At 40.5% G+C, this 16,005-nt stretch overlaps 1 long non-coding RNA gene across 2 annotated transcripts; it reads right to left on the reverse strand.

The window, feature by feature from the left end:
- Positions 1-6,425: 6,425 nt before the first annotated feature.
- Positions 6,426-10,854, reverse strand: LOC134159884 (uncharacterized). 2 transcript variants are annotated; one of them, XR_009963345.1, is made up of 2 exons: positions 10,257-10,854; positions 6,426-7,903 (listed from the first exon to the last, which is right to left on the reverse strand). It is a non-coding gene; the product is annotated as an uncharacterized LOC134159884 (long non-coding RNA). The 2 variants fall into 2 exon arrangements; XR_009963344.1 differs by lacking the exon at positions 10,257-10,854 and adding an exon at positions 8,219-9,115.
- Positions 10,855-16,005: the final 5,151 nt, after the last annotated feature.

Raw genomic sequence — 16,005 nt, forward strand, 5'->3', positions numbered from 1 at the left:
TTAGTTACAAAGAAATTCTAAAAAAGATCAAGAAACAACTGGTCACCAGCACTATCTAATAAACCTGTTTTGTTATTCTGAGGACATATCTATTATAAACGTAACTGCTATAAATGGAGTGCATTATATTCATCACTGTGCATGAAAAAATTTGATCATCTAATTTTGCAGTGCATCAAATGCCTGACTTTTCAGGCTATATTTTTATATTACTGTGACCAGGTAAAATTTGCACCACTTTAAAAGAACATTTTAAAGGCAAGTTGTTGAACAAAACAGTATCATCCTCTAAAATCCTGCATAAATTTTGCTTCTATATTAAATGGGCAATTACAGCAAGAAATGGCCTTCCTCAGTCCCTACAACACAGTTTGGATGTGTAACTGCAGCTTTCCCTGTCACTGCAGACACAGCAGTGCTCTTGGCAGTCACAGAATAGGATAGAGGGACTTCCATCTTTTCCCATTGCCTACTCTGGTTTTATGTCTCCAGTTCCCACTTCATTGCACAATAATTTCATCCACTCCTCTTTGTCTTACTATAACTGTTCCTTCATTCTCTTTTCTCTTCCTTCTGTTCCACTTGAGTGCTCTTTCATTCACACACCACCTTTTTTTTATCATAAACCCATGAGACCTGGGGTGTTCAAGCTCCTTTCATGCCCTCTGTAGCTCCTCTAGTCTCTCAGCACATGCCCACGCAACACCGGGGGCACAGATGGACACCACGCATTGAAGCAAGCTGAAGCACATAAGAGCTGGAATTAGCAACTTCATATCGATTTTAGGAGTCAACTGGTAACAAGCCCTGCTTGCCTTCCCCAGATCTCAGACTCAGGTGTCAGCTGTGATAATTCTGGTTTTTAATCAGCTAACTTTGCTGAAAAGGTTAGCTGAGTGCAAGACAGCTGCTCACCAGTGTTACCTACCTTAATGTCTGAACTGACAAGAAAACATTCCAGTTTCAGGAGATGCCTAGGCTATTACAAGTGAAAATAAGCCCCACTCATCACAGCAGCAAAATCCATTAAAGAAAATCTTGTGCCATAGCTTTTCACTGTGTTGATAATCTCTTATAAACATTATGGGTTAGGCCGACAAGCTGTCAAGAAAAAAGGAAGCAGTGTCAAACTTGGATCATCTCTCCAAATTCCTGTCTGCCAGGAAGCTTTTCAAGATGATGACAAATGGCCATTATATACAGAAAACTAGCCTCAGCCAGTATCCTAGACCCAGGTTTGGGAGGAGGCACAAGAAGATATATAGAAAAAAATCACCTCCATAAAGCCCAAGAGCCCTTTTTTACCCACCAAATGCCTCATTCCTGATGAAGAGCATGGGTGCAAAATGGTGCTGACAGCCCCAAGGGTTTTCATCTACCAGTTGAGATGACAAGAGCCTTTTACCAAATCTATGTAGGTACTAGGATATTAATCTCTTGGAGTCAATCCTTTCAGTAAAGCAACATCCACTCCCACCTGACAGGACACTGCACAAGGCCATCTCCTAAAGCCTAAAGATAGGCAGCTTTCAGTCATCCAGTCTCACAGGGCTGTGTTTCGATCGATGTAATTACCCTTCTTATGCCGGGAGCTCCCACTTCATTGAGTAGTTTAAATCCAGGGGCCAGCCTCCTGTGTGGCCAGTGTTGTGCTGCCATCCCATGCCCTGAGGTTTAAAAAGAAGGTAATCATCCAAAGTTGAGAAAAAAATAATTTCTGGAGGATTGTAAGTGGATGTAAAGCACTGACACCAAGGAACGAAAATCAAGTCATGTTCTCACAGAAGAGGACAAAACTTTTCATCATCTGCTGATGCAGAAGAAACATTTTCTGCTCCTTGGTTTAGTTTTTTTTCCCACATGCTGAATATACGAGCTCAGTTTTCAATTAAAATGTTTCACTTATTTCTGCTCACTGCTTAGAAATAAAAGCAATGTGTTGTATCGATTTAAAGGGGGGAAAAAAAACAATGCTTGACAAGCACAGGATTGTCAAAATTAGTTCATTAGGCTCCATTCAAATGATGTTTCTTGCTATGCTAAGCAACCAAAGTGTTTTAAGGCTTTTGAAATAAAATTAATTGTTTGCTCCCCTCACCTCCCTTCTGATACATTTTTGCTTTGCTGGTTTGGGAGCACAGTGCTAATTGAAAAGCTTTCAAAGGAACTCAGTCCTACTCTATAGTCTGCAAAGCTGAGCCAGACAGTTAAACAAAGTGAAATGGAACGCATCCAGTTGGAGAAAGGCTGTTATTCGTTACAGCAGGGATTTCAAGCACCACATGACCAGCCATCTCCAAAATCCTCATTATCTGCCTGAAGTATCTGTCAAAGTATGTTTTCTCTATACAAGTTACTAGGAAAGGAAATCACAGGGACTAATCAGATACTGTTGTTGTTGCAAAATACTTGGTGGAAAGATAGAAAGGAGAAATACAAGAAAGGGGTAAAAAGAAAAAAAAAGGAATGGAATAAATAGCTGGAGACTATTGTTTAGGAGTTATAGAAAAAGGCAGAGCAGAACACCAAAGCTGAAAGGCATAACCAAGATGATGGTAATGGCAATAAAGCAATGCATACAGAAAGTATGAAGCATTCAGTGATATTTGGGGAGAGCAGAAAAGGACAGACAATGTTTGCAAGAACATATAAAAGTGTGCTTCGTAAAAGGCATCATGGGTTCTTAGAATTAAAGACTACTGAGTCTTTTCAGTGACTAAAAGTCTGAGTTGTTTCTCCACAGTGTAGGTCCAACAGTTATTTTTGGGATACATGAGACTTTCAAAAGTGAAAATTTGGAGCAGCAATCCTGAAAACACAGAAAAACTCTTGTCTTTTTAACAACTGTATGCACCCATCATGGCTCTGAGCATTTACCTTGTGTATACAATAGCTCAACGTGCAAGGACAGAGAGTATCTGTGCATAATGAGGGAGTAGGGAGGGCAGAGAGGCAGAAAATCTATGCTTCTTTCCAACTCTGGAACCACGAACATATTCACTCCATTGCATAGCACCAGAAATACCAAACCTGATAATTCTAACTCTGAAAGCTCCCTGGAAATAAAAAAAAAAAAAAAATAAAAAGAAAAAAAAAAAGAAAATAAAGAAAAAAAAATAAACTGGTATAGAAGGAAATCTTACTTTAATTATTTCAATTTTAATTTTTTCCATTTGCTATGAATAATCCAAACAAACACAATTTAGAAACATCTTCCCGTTCAACAAAGTGGTTAAAGTTAATCTGGTATTCTCGGCACTATATGGTGTTAATGGATGCATCATCTAGTATGTTTTATGGTACATTTAAACCAGACATCTGGAAAAATAGCCATCAGAGTACTTATCTCTAACACCTATTGTAAAAACAGACTTAATAGAATGAGAACAAATAACAGAGCTGGCAATTACCCTTACCGTGTGTATTCTGGCAAGAAAGGTCAAAAGGTTGTTAGTCTGTATATATATGAACTGATTTTCTTTAATATAGTTTCTCACCTGATTTCCCATAGGTTTTTAGAGGCTTTTTGTTTGCAAGAAAAGGGGAAGGGAAAGTTGGGTTTAGCTATAAACTGCTAGACAATAATCATGTAACTAATATCAGAATCTGGTGCCCCTTCCAGGTAGTCATTTATGTTAACACAGAGAGAAAGAGTCTGTCAGAGTCTAGAAGATAAAAGCTTCAGCAATTACACAGATTTTACAGATATGGACAGATGTGGACAGGGAAGTCACACTTTCAGCTGCTCTGCATTACTATCACATCAAACTTCAGCTATGATTTTAATATTTTTTATTATATATCTGTTGCAGGGAACAATTTTTACTTACTTTTTCTTTTTCTTTTTTTTTTTTTTTTTGTGGGTTTGCAGCAGACCTCATGTCTTTTGTATGCAGCTCCAAGCATCCTGATGCCAAATAACTCCAGAAGTATAACCAGATAGGAACTGTAGTAGCAAATACAAGGAAAGTTTAAATAAATAGACAGGTAATATTCCTTTTCTCACTGTTCAGACCCCGTTTCAGAGAAACTACTAAAAAGCTGGTGAAGGAGGCTTTAAACTAAAGTTGATGGGTGAGGGAAACCTCAATCCTACTCCTACTGGTTTGATAGCAGTGCCAGCAAGAGATGCCCAGAACCTGGAAGGTGATGGCAGGTCAGCACCTGAAGCAGGAGCACAGAGATTTAAGCCACTCCAGCCACCAAGTCAGCTTCATTTATGCAAATGCATGAAGCATACAGAATAACCAAGAGGGACTAGAGGCGTGCACATGCCTGCAGGGCTATGATCTTGCTGCCATCACTGAGACGTGGTGGGATGGCTCCTATGGCTGGAGTGTTGGAATGGAAGGATATAGGCTCTTCAGGAAGGACAGGCAGGGGACATGAGGAGGGGGTATTATCCTCTATGTTATGCTGGAGTGCATGGACCTCTGCCTGAGGATGGATGAACCGAGAGTTTATGGGTCAGGATTACAGGGAGGGCAGGGACAGGTGACATTATAGTGGGGGTCTGCTACAGTCCACCCAACCAGGAAAAGCAGTGGATGAGGCCCTCTAGAAGCAGATAGGTGCAGCCTTATAGGACATGGAGGAGGGTTCACATCAAGATTGCTACCCTGGACTTTAGGAGAGTGGATGTTGGCCTCTTCAGGGGTATGTGTGGTAGCGTACCATGGGATAAAGCCCTGGAGGGAAAACGGGCACAGGAAACCCGGTTAATGTCCTAGGATCACCTCCTCAAATTTCAGGAGCAAGGCATCCTGACAAAGAGGAATTCAGGCAAGAATGTCAGGAAGCCTGAGTGGGTGAACAGGTGCTCCTAGACAAAGTCAGACACTAGAAGGAAGACTACAGAGGGTGGAGGTAGAGACAGGTACCCTTGGAGGAATACAGAGAAATTGTTGAAGCTGCCAGGGATCAGGTTAGGAAAGACAAAGCCCTAATGATAGTGTTAAGTCTAGCCAGGCACATCAAGGGCAACAAGAAAAGTTTCTATAGGTACATCAGTGATAAAAGGAAGAATAGGGAAAATGTGGGCCCTCTTGGAAGGAAACAGGATACCTTGTTACCTGTGATATGGAGAAAGCTGAGGTAGTCAGTAACTTTTTTGCCACAGTCTTCAACAGTAAGTGCTCCAGCCACACTTCGGAAGTCACAGAAGGCAGAGGCAGACACTGGGAGAATGAAGAACGGCTTGCTGTAGGAGATTAGGTTCAAGACTCTCTAAGGAACCTGAAGAGGTACAAGTCCATGGGACCTGATGAGATGCATCCAGGGGTCCTGAGGGAGCTAACAGATGAAATGGGTATGCCACTATCGGTCATATCTGAGAGGTTGTGGGAGTGTGGTGAAGTTCTCACTGACTGGAAAAGCAGAAATATAACCCCCATTTTTAAAAAGGGACAAAAGACCCAGGGAACTACAGGCCAGTCAGTGCCACCTCTTTGCTCAGCAAGATCGTGGAACGGATCCTCCTGAAAACTGTCTGTACTGGGACCAGAGCTGTTTAACATCTTTGTCAATGGCATAGACAGTGGGAATGAGTGCATCTTCAGCAAGTTTGCTGACAACACCAAGCTGTGTGGTGCAGTCAACCCTCTGGAGGGAAGGGATGTCGTCCAGAGGGGCCTTGAGAGGCTCGAGAGATTGGCAATTGCAAATCTCGTTAAGTTCAACAAGACCAAGCGCAAGGTCCTGCACAGGCAGAAGACAGGCAGAAGGACTTGGGGCTTTTCAGCCTGGAGAAAAGAAGGCTCTGGGGAAACCTTTGAGCAAGCTTCCAGTGCCTAAAGAGGGCCTACAAGAAAGCTGGAAAGGGATTTTTTACAAAGGCATATAGTGACAGGACAAGGAGGAATGGCTTTAAACTGAAAGAGGGCAGATTTAGATTAGATGTTAGGAAGAAATTCTTTACTGAGGGGTTGGGTTTGCCCAAAGAAGCTGTGCCTGCCCCATCCCTGGCAGTGTTCAAGGCCAGTTTGGATGGTGCTTTGAGCAACCTGGTCTAATGGTGGAATGTGTCCCTCTCCATAGCAGGAGGGGTTGGAACTAAATAATCTCTAAACCCCTTCCAACGCAAACCATTCCGTGGTTCTAAGCCCTTTTCCTATAAACAAAAAGAATGGGTTTTTCCAGGATGCCTGAAAGGAAATGAATGATGATTAAATTCAGGCATGAACAGAATGTGGAACAATCTTGCAAGACTATTTCCCTTATGTATACACTCTAATTCTGGAATAAGAATGCCCTTTTTCTGTTTGATATTAAGTGTGTGGAGAATTAATCCAGAAGAGCTATCATAGTTAATTTCCCCTGGTAGACATACCCCAAACAAAAGAAACTATCTTTTCTTATAAATTGCAGGTAAAGAGAGAAAGAACAGATGCCTTTCCCATATATTATATCATAGAAAAATTAAACTCTCCACTTAATGTAAGTTTATTCCTCTCTAGAACACATCTAGAACGAAAATTCTTTTGTGCATTCATGCTCATACTTCCTTACCTTTGTTTTTAATACAGTACTATAAACGTCACAGTGCATCCTCATATTGCATGGGCTAAGAAATATCTTATGGCCCCAGGAAAATAAATAGAAACTAGTTCTTAAATAAGCATTCCAGCAGATTAACCTACAGGTACACAAGATTTAATTACAAGTTCAATGAATATGTTGGTGGATTAAAAACAAAAACAAAGCAAAATGCCCTTCTCAGATGAACTTTGCCTAGCATCTACAGTACTGTGAACTTAATGTCTAAAATGGCCTGGAATTTCACTAATGGATTTTTGGAAGTTATAATCTATTTTAATATCCCTTTATAGAAACCAAGCAAAACCAGGCTGTTATTACATAGCAGACTTATTCAGATGATGTTCATGTTTCCTGAAATAACTTTTCTTACTTTCCTTGATTTTACAGAAAAGAGGCAAAAGAACTAGATTAAATTTGGGGAGTAAGCTCATTGTTGCGAGGAAACATCCTGGAGGACGAATGAGCTATTGACATTCTCTCCTCAAGCAAGAAGCTGTCCCAGGAGATCCATAAGAAACAAGAAATAACAACAAAGACTGAAAAACAAATTGATGAAACCAGAGATGGCTGCAGACCTGTAAATAGCTTTTCACACCGTCACAGTTACTGTTTGAATTGAATAGTTTAGATTTGCAAATAGATGGAGAAATCCACTCATTTCTTTTAAAAAATCCTTGTGAAAAACAGATTTCACATTAAATCCAGTTTTAAAATAAATACTAATGCTTACATCTAGTCTGCAAAATCATACCTGTTGTAATATTAAGAGGAGTTAAGGGGACGAACCGTGGCAGAATTGGAAGCATTGCTTTTAATACTTCAGCTGGGATTTATTTTTTTCAGTACTCACAAGTTTGGTTTCTAATGTTTTGTATAGGATTAGACTGCAAATCACTCAAGCATGTTAATTAGCTTCTCCTCTAACCTGGTTTACATCAATTCCATGTATCAATACTCTTTGGCTCAGTTTATTAATCACACATCAGTCCTATTTACAACAGCAAAAAGTCTACTTCATTACATAGAGGATCAGCAATGTTAAAGATTATTATACATACAGATGTATTTAAACATAACACTATTATAGCAAATTTGGGAAATCAAAGAGGTAGTAACTACTGAAGCCTATAACAGACATAAAAATGCAAATATTTCACAAAAAGTATTTAAAACTGAGCAGTGATTAAACCATATTGGGATTTGTCCTTGATGAAATCTGCTGTGACTAGCACCCCTTTAATTCTTTCTTGCCCTCCTCACTGCAGGTTACTGTCGATGTGCAGGTTCGAGTCATAAGCTTCAGCATCACTATGAATATTTCCTTCCTCACAAAGGACATCCTCACGTAAGAAATTTTCTCAACATCCTAAAATATTACAAAGAAACAATAATTATGGCTAATTATTCACTCTTATTTGTGGTCTACAATTTCAAAAGAGTGAATAGAAGACAGGTGCATAAAATAGGCTTAATGAGAACACCAGAAAATAGTTGCTTTAGCTGTAAATTACTACTTTTACATGCTGTATTTTATTTTTAAAAAGAAATGTGTTGCTCATAAAAGATATAAAATTAGTAGGGCTAGAAACTGAGTTCTTTTATTTCATCCCAGAAAAGGCATAACATACTGGCAGTGGTACCGAAAGCTTGCTAATGACATAATATTAATATTCACTAATACCTGGTGGAGTAAATTAATATTGTTTGGCATTAGCTGTAACAAGCACTGAGTCTCACTGTCTATCTTAAAGACTTTCATTCACCTTCTACATTTAGTGCTTGCTCTCATGGTGCATACTGCTTCATTTCTACCACTATGATTATTTTTCCCTCCCTAACCGAGCAACTCTTTCTTGGTCTTGTCTTTCCTTTTGGTCTTATCTTCTAAGCAGGAACACCAGCCTCTTCTGCTTTTTCCTTCCAAGGAAAGCCTTCATTCAAGATTGCATTTCTGCCTTCCTCCTGGATCAAGCAGGGGGTCCTTTCCTTCATAATATGCAATTGCCCTTCCTATTCTGTGGCCCCTGTAAATAACAGACTTTTTCTCAAGGCTCTCACCTTCAGGCTGTTCTTCTTTTACCTAGCAAGGGACAAAGCCTTCAGACAACAAGCCAATGCCTTCCTCTCCTCGTTGGCACTGAGCATAAGCCACTAATGTAGAGGGAAGCGATTTCCCTCTGTCTCCTGGCTTTGTTATGCCTCATTTTGCAGGGTGACTCTGACTGTCAGCTAGATGCTAGATCAGAAAACATGAGATGAGAGGCAGCAGCTGAAAGCAAAAATGCTTTAACCTGTGTTGAGAGGCTTGCCTTTTAGCTGCAGATAATTCCTCCTTGCTTTCCTCATTCTCTTGTTTGAGCACTTCTGCAGCCGCAGGTCAGATCTGTAGATGCAAAGACCTGACCTTTGTCATTGAGCAAAGGCCTGAGACAAAAGAATTCTCCTGCATCCTGAGGACAAAAATGCATTTTGATCATGATTAATCTGAGCCAGACTCAAAAACGCTTTCCAAAAGGCAGAAGACTTAAATTTTATCAGCTATATTGAAACTCTCATATCTTTTTTTTTCTCCTTTTTTTTTTTTTTTGCTTACATAGTTAATAATAAGATTAACTTTCCTTTTAGGGGAATGTGTTAACATCTCCTGAAATCATTGTGAAATGATTGCATAGCTGAGTGCCTACTTGGTTGGCCGGAGGTCCTAGGAATATCCCCTGCTCTACAGCAAGGATGAAGGATCCTAAGATGTAGAAAACACTGTTTGAAATTCCTTGGCTTATGTCCTGGGTTTGGCCTGGACGACACAATAGTCCTTGATTACAAAGCAGCAATGAATTACTAGGAAAATTATGATGATTGCAGCCTGGTTTAGGACCTCCAGATGTGGCCCACACACTCCTGGTTACCTGATGTGGCTGCAAGTCTTCCCCTTTAGTGCTGATGACAGATTATCATTAAAGCTTCCTGTGTTTTGTGTAGTTATTTATAAGTACATGTGTGTGTGTATATTTTCCCTAAGTTAGATTATCTCTCGGAACAGTAAACACCTGATGTTTAGTTTTCTTACAATGCTCTCTTCTATCTACAGTCACATAATACCTTTGAATTTCATTAGGTAACCAGTTAGATTTAGGATTCACTTTTCTCGATCTCCCATACCAATTTAGCTTTGTTTCGTCAACATTTCCATCCCTCATAACTATAGGCAACCTTCCTTAAATGTTAATACATAATTGAAATTTCTCGTCTCTTCCAAATTATACTCTGGATATTTAATTGCTCCTAGATTTTAAAGGGTCTGCCTTCAACATTCAATATTTGATAGATCCCAGGAGTCTTGTTGCTGGTAGCAATAACTGCCTCTTGGCCTTGTATACACTCAGGCTGAAATAATATCTAATTGTTTTTTTCCTTTAACTAACTTTGATTGAGGAGAAAGTCTGCAGCATAGTTTGGAAAACAATTTCCTATCCTAATTTCTTATAGCCAGCCTCTTCAATCTTTCAGATTACTGGTTTACCAATAGTTTGAATGAGCAACAAATAAGGAAGACAGAAATTAATACTGTGTTTTCAGCTGTTTCCTAGATTAATCTGGAAAAAAGTATAATGTCAATATGTTTTAAAGTGGTTGTATGAGACTATCCAAAACAGATCCTGGAGGATAAAAAACAATATTTAGGTGCAAGTACTGATAACATTCCAGCAATGCTATCTTACCTCAGGTACCATATAGCTGTGCTAGACCTCTAATAGACTCCTTTCCATAATAATTGTTACTAAGCACAGCTTCCCTTGCAAAAGCATCATTTCAAGATGCATTTTTCAAATGTCACTGTCACATGCTCCTGGTTTTTAATATCAGCTGTCACAGAAATCTGTCCTGTCCTGAAGGTTTCTGCTCACCTGGAAAAAAGATATCAGCGTGCTCCAGAGGACCCCTCAATGCATATGTAAATCCCTGGAGGGGTATATCAGGATCTCAGCCCAAGGGCCATCGCGTTTGTGCAGGTCAGTGGGGTCCTCAGCTGCCCCACAGAAGGGTGTGCCAGGTCTCAGCTTCTCTAAAGGCTGCTGAGGTGCAGCGAGTCTGGGCCTCATTATTTGAACATGTTCTTTCAAGGCATTATATTGTGCTGCCTGATTTATTTCACTGTGTTAACGACATTCTTCTTTTATTCTATTTTTAGTACAGATGGGATCAGGAGAGTTTCCTACAAGGAAGGATAAAGGTAGTAGGTACAATAAAAATTAACTCTAAATGTCGTATGATACTCACTAATCTGTCCTTCTGTATGTTGTGACCTATTAAATGTCACTCTAGCTTTACATATATCACAGAAAGCCATGCTGTGAGTCACAGAAGGAAAAGGCTGAGATCTCCTGGCTACCCAAGACTGACAAGAGCTAGATTCAGTCCCAGGTGGGAGTCCAGTCCCAGGCTGGAAATGGGGTTCCTCTGCTCCTCCAGCCTTCTTAAAATAATACTTCCCAAACTTGACATGACCATCACAGCCACTCAGACAAGCGGGCAGGAGTCCAGACAGAGGCTGTGTGCCCTGCAAAGGAGCAGCCCCTCCATTCGTGTTCTGCCTCCAGTGCAGAAGGGTGAATAACAAGCCATGCTTCACTGCAAGAGCACAGCAGAAACCAAAGAACAAAAATGTTTAAAGAAATCAAATACGGCCCAAGAGGAAAATGTCCTTATTTACCTTGCAGGTGAGCATCTGAATCCAAGCTTTTCAGAAAGATTTCTGCCTGCATTCAAGCACCAGTGCCCCAAAAGGAGAGGGGAAACAAAAGGTCATGGAATCACAAGTCCCAAGGCCAGGAATAAATACCCTAACCCACCTCTGTTCTTTCATAAAAAAGTCAACCAAGGATTTTAAAATTTGGTATTTTATCAGATGATCAATTTTAAAAAGAAGCTTGAGGTAGGGGTAGTCATGTACAGGAAAAAAAAAAAAAGAATTAATTTATTTCTTTCCCCTCCATGTGCCACTGAGGAGTTGTTTCAAATAGGATTATTTTGTCATTCAAGTTTCAAGGTTAAGATTTGCCTCTATTTATGGCTGCAACTGTAAAATCCTTCAAACCAGTAAACTATCACAGTAATTCCAGAAACAAAGGATGCATAATGAAAAAACTGAACTGAGAATTGAGAATCCTGTGGGCCACGAGGAGTGGAATATATTAACATTCACCTCTAAATAATTTCCTTGGTTGCTTATATATTAAAATATAATAATAAAAAAAATCCTTGAAGCATCTATGAGGTTGCATGTTGGTATCCTTTTGAGAAACAAAAATTACTCTGTTTTTTCTTCTCTGCAAGGGTTTGCAGCAGAACAAAGGCCCAGTAAATAGTGATGAATGGCTCTTCCTTCTCACTGGGGGAGCAGCTTTGGAGAGCCCACATGCTAATCGTGCCCTTACCTGGCTGAAAGATAAATCGCGGGGTGAAATTCTCTGACTTTCAGCCCTACCAGCCTCCTCTGGCTGAATGAGCTACTTCTGCTCACATGTGAGTTGTTAAAGCATTTTGTTTTCCTCTTTCATTTTTTGCCTTTGAAGAGGAAGTAAATTACAACTACCCATGCCTATTATTAAGACCTGAAGAGAAAATGTTTAAATTAAAGATTGTGCAAACATTCAAGCAGCAGTGTAATAAGCTCCATTTGGAAGGCAATGTAGCAAGTTCTGTATTTTTTATTTGGTTCATTACTTAAAACTAAATAACAATTGCTAGTTTTATTGCTGCCATTTAACAATGCTAGGATTTTCTCTGTTGGTGTTGAAATGTAGTATGATTTCAATTTTTTTCCTCCCTGACATTTTACTCTACTAGTTTAATATTGATTAGCAAATGCGTATTGTAATCTCTGTTTTCTGCAAGCTGTAGCAAAGCAAGAAAGCACCAAAAAAAACCCAACCCTCTGGAGAAAGACTAACCACACTGTTCTTTATTGTAAAATAAGGCTTACGTCTTGAGACTACTATATCCCTCTGACTTTATTTCACTTGTTACCTTGAGTGAATTACTTAATGATGGGAGGCAAACCTTAGCTTAAAGGTAATGTAGTGATTAAATAGTTAGACCAAGATTCTAGCAAACTGCTCTTATTATTTCTGAAAAGGAACTATAAAAGGAAGTGCCATCTTCCAAAGCTGCTATTTTGAATTATGTTAGAAACAGTTCAGAGTAAAGGACCAATTTTATCATCCGCCCATTTGTCTTGTCTATACATTTCTCTCTGTTTACTTCTCAAAAGCTCATGTCAGTCTAGTCCTCATAAAGAAAATAACATTTGTTCATGCAGAAGTATTTTTTGCATCAAACACTTGCCAGTCTCAACCATTTAAACAGAGACACTGGCAAAGACGCAGCATTACTTAAGTTTGGGTTATGAAATGGAGTGCCACGAAGAGCTGCCTGGAATAGCCCCTTTTCCATACAAGATGCTGCAAGGACAGTTTGTGCCTGCAGTGACTCCCTGAGACCTCCAGAGTCAGCAGCAGTTTTATTACTTTCATGAATGCTGCAGACAGAAAAGTGAAATTTCAGCACATGCCAAAGTAGGGAGCAGACTGGCACAGAAGAAAATATTATGGATCTCTTTATTGCCTTTCTGTTGTCTGGGACTGTGGGCAAGACACTAGGAGAAGCTGCTGGATGTTTGGGAGCAGCACCCAGCAGGAGAGCTGGGTTGTCAGATAGTGCCAGGAGGCATGGACTCAGTGCCCAGAAGTAGCACCCACTTAACGTAAATTACTCAGCAGAAAGGAGATGGCTCTGTTGAGGTAGTCTGTTTGGAAGTCAGAATTGCTGAAATCTTACAATTTTGGGCAAATATTCTAGGAGGCTTGTGGAGTATTTCTTCCCATTTTTATCTGTGTGTTGAAATCTCTGGTAATACCAGCAATCCTGTGAAAGAGATAGTCAGTTTGTTCTTCCAAAACTTTTCTTCAAATATAACACTACCAGAATTTCCCAGAACACATTTCCTTCCTGAAGTGCTCAGTGAAAAGCACCCTAGAAAGCACTGTTTGATGTGGTACAAGAGACTGGTTTGGGAACTACTAGAATAAGTGATTTAATTTTAGGCAAAGAGGGAATGAATGAACAAACATAACTAAGAGCTTGTTCCAGTTAATAGGCAGGCAGCCCAAGAGAGAGACCTACTTCTCCTCTGCCCTAGGAACAGCAAAGTCATTCCTCACAGGACTACTCTGCACTGTAAATCACTTTATAAATGCAAAATGCCTCAGCAGAGCCCTAGAACAGAACAATTCTTGCTGTGAGGAGCTATCAACTTGCTTTGCAGAGAACAACTTGACATCTGGGATAGTCTATAAACACCAAGAAGAACAAGCTGGGAGTGCAACCAAAAGCACAAACCCATTCTTGCAAAGTACAGATGGGGCCTACAGAAGTATCAGACCAGAAGGATTGAAGAAGTAAGTTACTCCTCTCTCTCACCCTCTCCCCCTCTATCTGTCTCTTTTTTTAACAATCCTGAGCTTTAGATATGCCAGCTTTTTTAATCTATAAAACCATCTGTGTAGCTTTTCTCAGTGGTATCCTTCCATTTATGTCCTGTGTCATTGGTTTGTCTGTCTCTCCTGATGTTGATAATGTTGTTGACAGCTTCTCTTGAAGTTTCCTATGAGCATATTTTGAATTACAAAGGGGGAGGGGGGGGACAGCCAATGCAAAGTGAATGCAGAGCTATTTTTACAGCCTTGCATTATGGAACAAGTTTAGTTCTGTCTTGGTCCATTTTTTCTTCAGCAGTAAAATTTCTAAACCACAGAAAATTTCACAAGAATGGGCAACTTCCTCAGCCACTCCCCCTCTGCCCTGCAGCAGGATCTGCAGGGAGGACCTCAAAGCACTGCAGAAGTCCGGCTATTGTGATACCTTTGTTGGTTGTGTGATTATCTGACAAATAAGTTTCCACAATGCATTTACAAGCTTCGTAAGAGGGCCCTTTGGCTAACCACCTGAGACACAGGATGCTCTTAAAATCAGGGCAGCTTTTTTTAGATAAAAAATTAACTGTTTAATTGTCATGTAACCCTGACATATAGATAATATTTCCTGAGCTGCCCCTGTTAAACCAATTGCACAGACTAAGTGCCTCAAAGTCACTTAAATGTAGCCCAAAATCTAAGGGGACTAAAATCCGTTTATTTCCCTCACCCTGCCAGGAATGCACACTAGCACTTTTCCTTGAAAATCACTCATTTTTCTGTTTATGTCTCTCTGGTGCAGAAACTGTGCTGGTTGAATGAATAGTGGTTAATTCCACAGTTAACCTCTCTTGCTCTTTCTGCCATGACACAGGGGTCGGCCTCAAGATCAGGAGGCCAAGGGAATAAGATAATGAAGCTATTGCCATCAGCTTTAAAAATATATTCTGTTCACACCATGCCATTTCCATGCCATCCAGTCTGTATCAACAGCCAAGTGACTTAACTCCTCCTGATCAATCTTGCTTTAGCCCCTGGCAAAATTAGCTAGTCAGTCCACTGCTGTCAGTCCAGCAACTGTGTCAGGGGCTGGGCAGCCTCCTCCACAGAGAGGCAATAAAACAGGAATGCTGAAGCTGTCCCAAAGAACAGCCATGCATCTTTAGTGCTGATAATCCCTGTTTCAAAGGAGAATAGAGGACAAGACCCCTTTGCGGTCTCTTATCCCTGCACTGGGAGGCCTGTGCACCCTGGGAGCAGGACTGGGCTGACTGGAGCACCAACTACGGACAGGCAGCAGACAGCAGGTGTCCTGCCCAGTGCCAAGCCTACAGGCTGCCCCTCCACTTACCCTCGCATCCCTGCAGCACCAGTGGCTAGTACAGATGTTCACTGCTGGAGATGGACATTGCTCCAAGCCCATTTCCTTGCTGCTCCTGGCATGCGTGGAGTGTGTCTTACTGTGTCAGCCTGTGTTTTCCCTGCCAAGAAATAGACACTTCTTTGAGGAAATAACAAACCAGCTGGTTTTTGTGTCTTCAGCTGGCTACATGCAGATAAAAACATAGACAGACATGAAAAGATTTGGCCAGTGTTTTCTCTGACTTTGGTATCTCCTGCTGTTGTGCAATGTCTATGCTTGCTGTATGGATTCTGGGGCTGAAGGAATAGGCCAAAGGGCTCCTTGCTCTCCCTCCATCTCCAAATCTCTCTCCCCATTCTTTTCCCAAGATATATAATAAACTCAGGAAACTCTTTCTACCTCATTGGCTAGGAAATAAGATTATTCTCATGGGAATGACATATTCTTAATGTGAATTCTTCAAGGGAATGAAGGTCTTCAGACTCAGCAACCTAGGGAAGTCAAGATTGGCTTCAGCAGCAAGGACTTACAAAAGTGGTCTCTGATTCCCGTTCTGCAGTGACAGAAACTTGGGAAGTGACTTGGGAAGTGACTTGGGAAGTGACTTAGGGGTCCTCATCCATCGCCTTGCTC

The sequence above is a fragment of the Pezoporus occidentalis genome, unplaced genomic scaffold (assembly GCF_034315485.1).
Source record: "Pezoporus occidentalis ecotype Australia unplaced genomic scaffold, CSIRO_AGI_Poc_V1 ctg152, whole genome shotgun sequence".
NCBI lineage: Eukaryota > Metazoa > Chordata > Aves > Psittaciformes > Psittacidae > Pezoporus > Pezoporus occidentalis.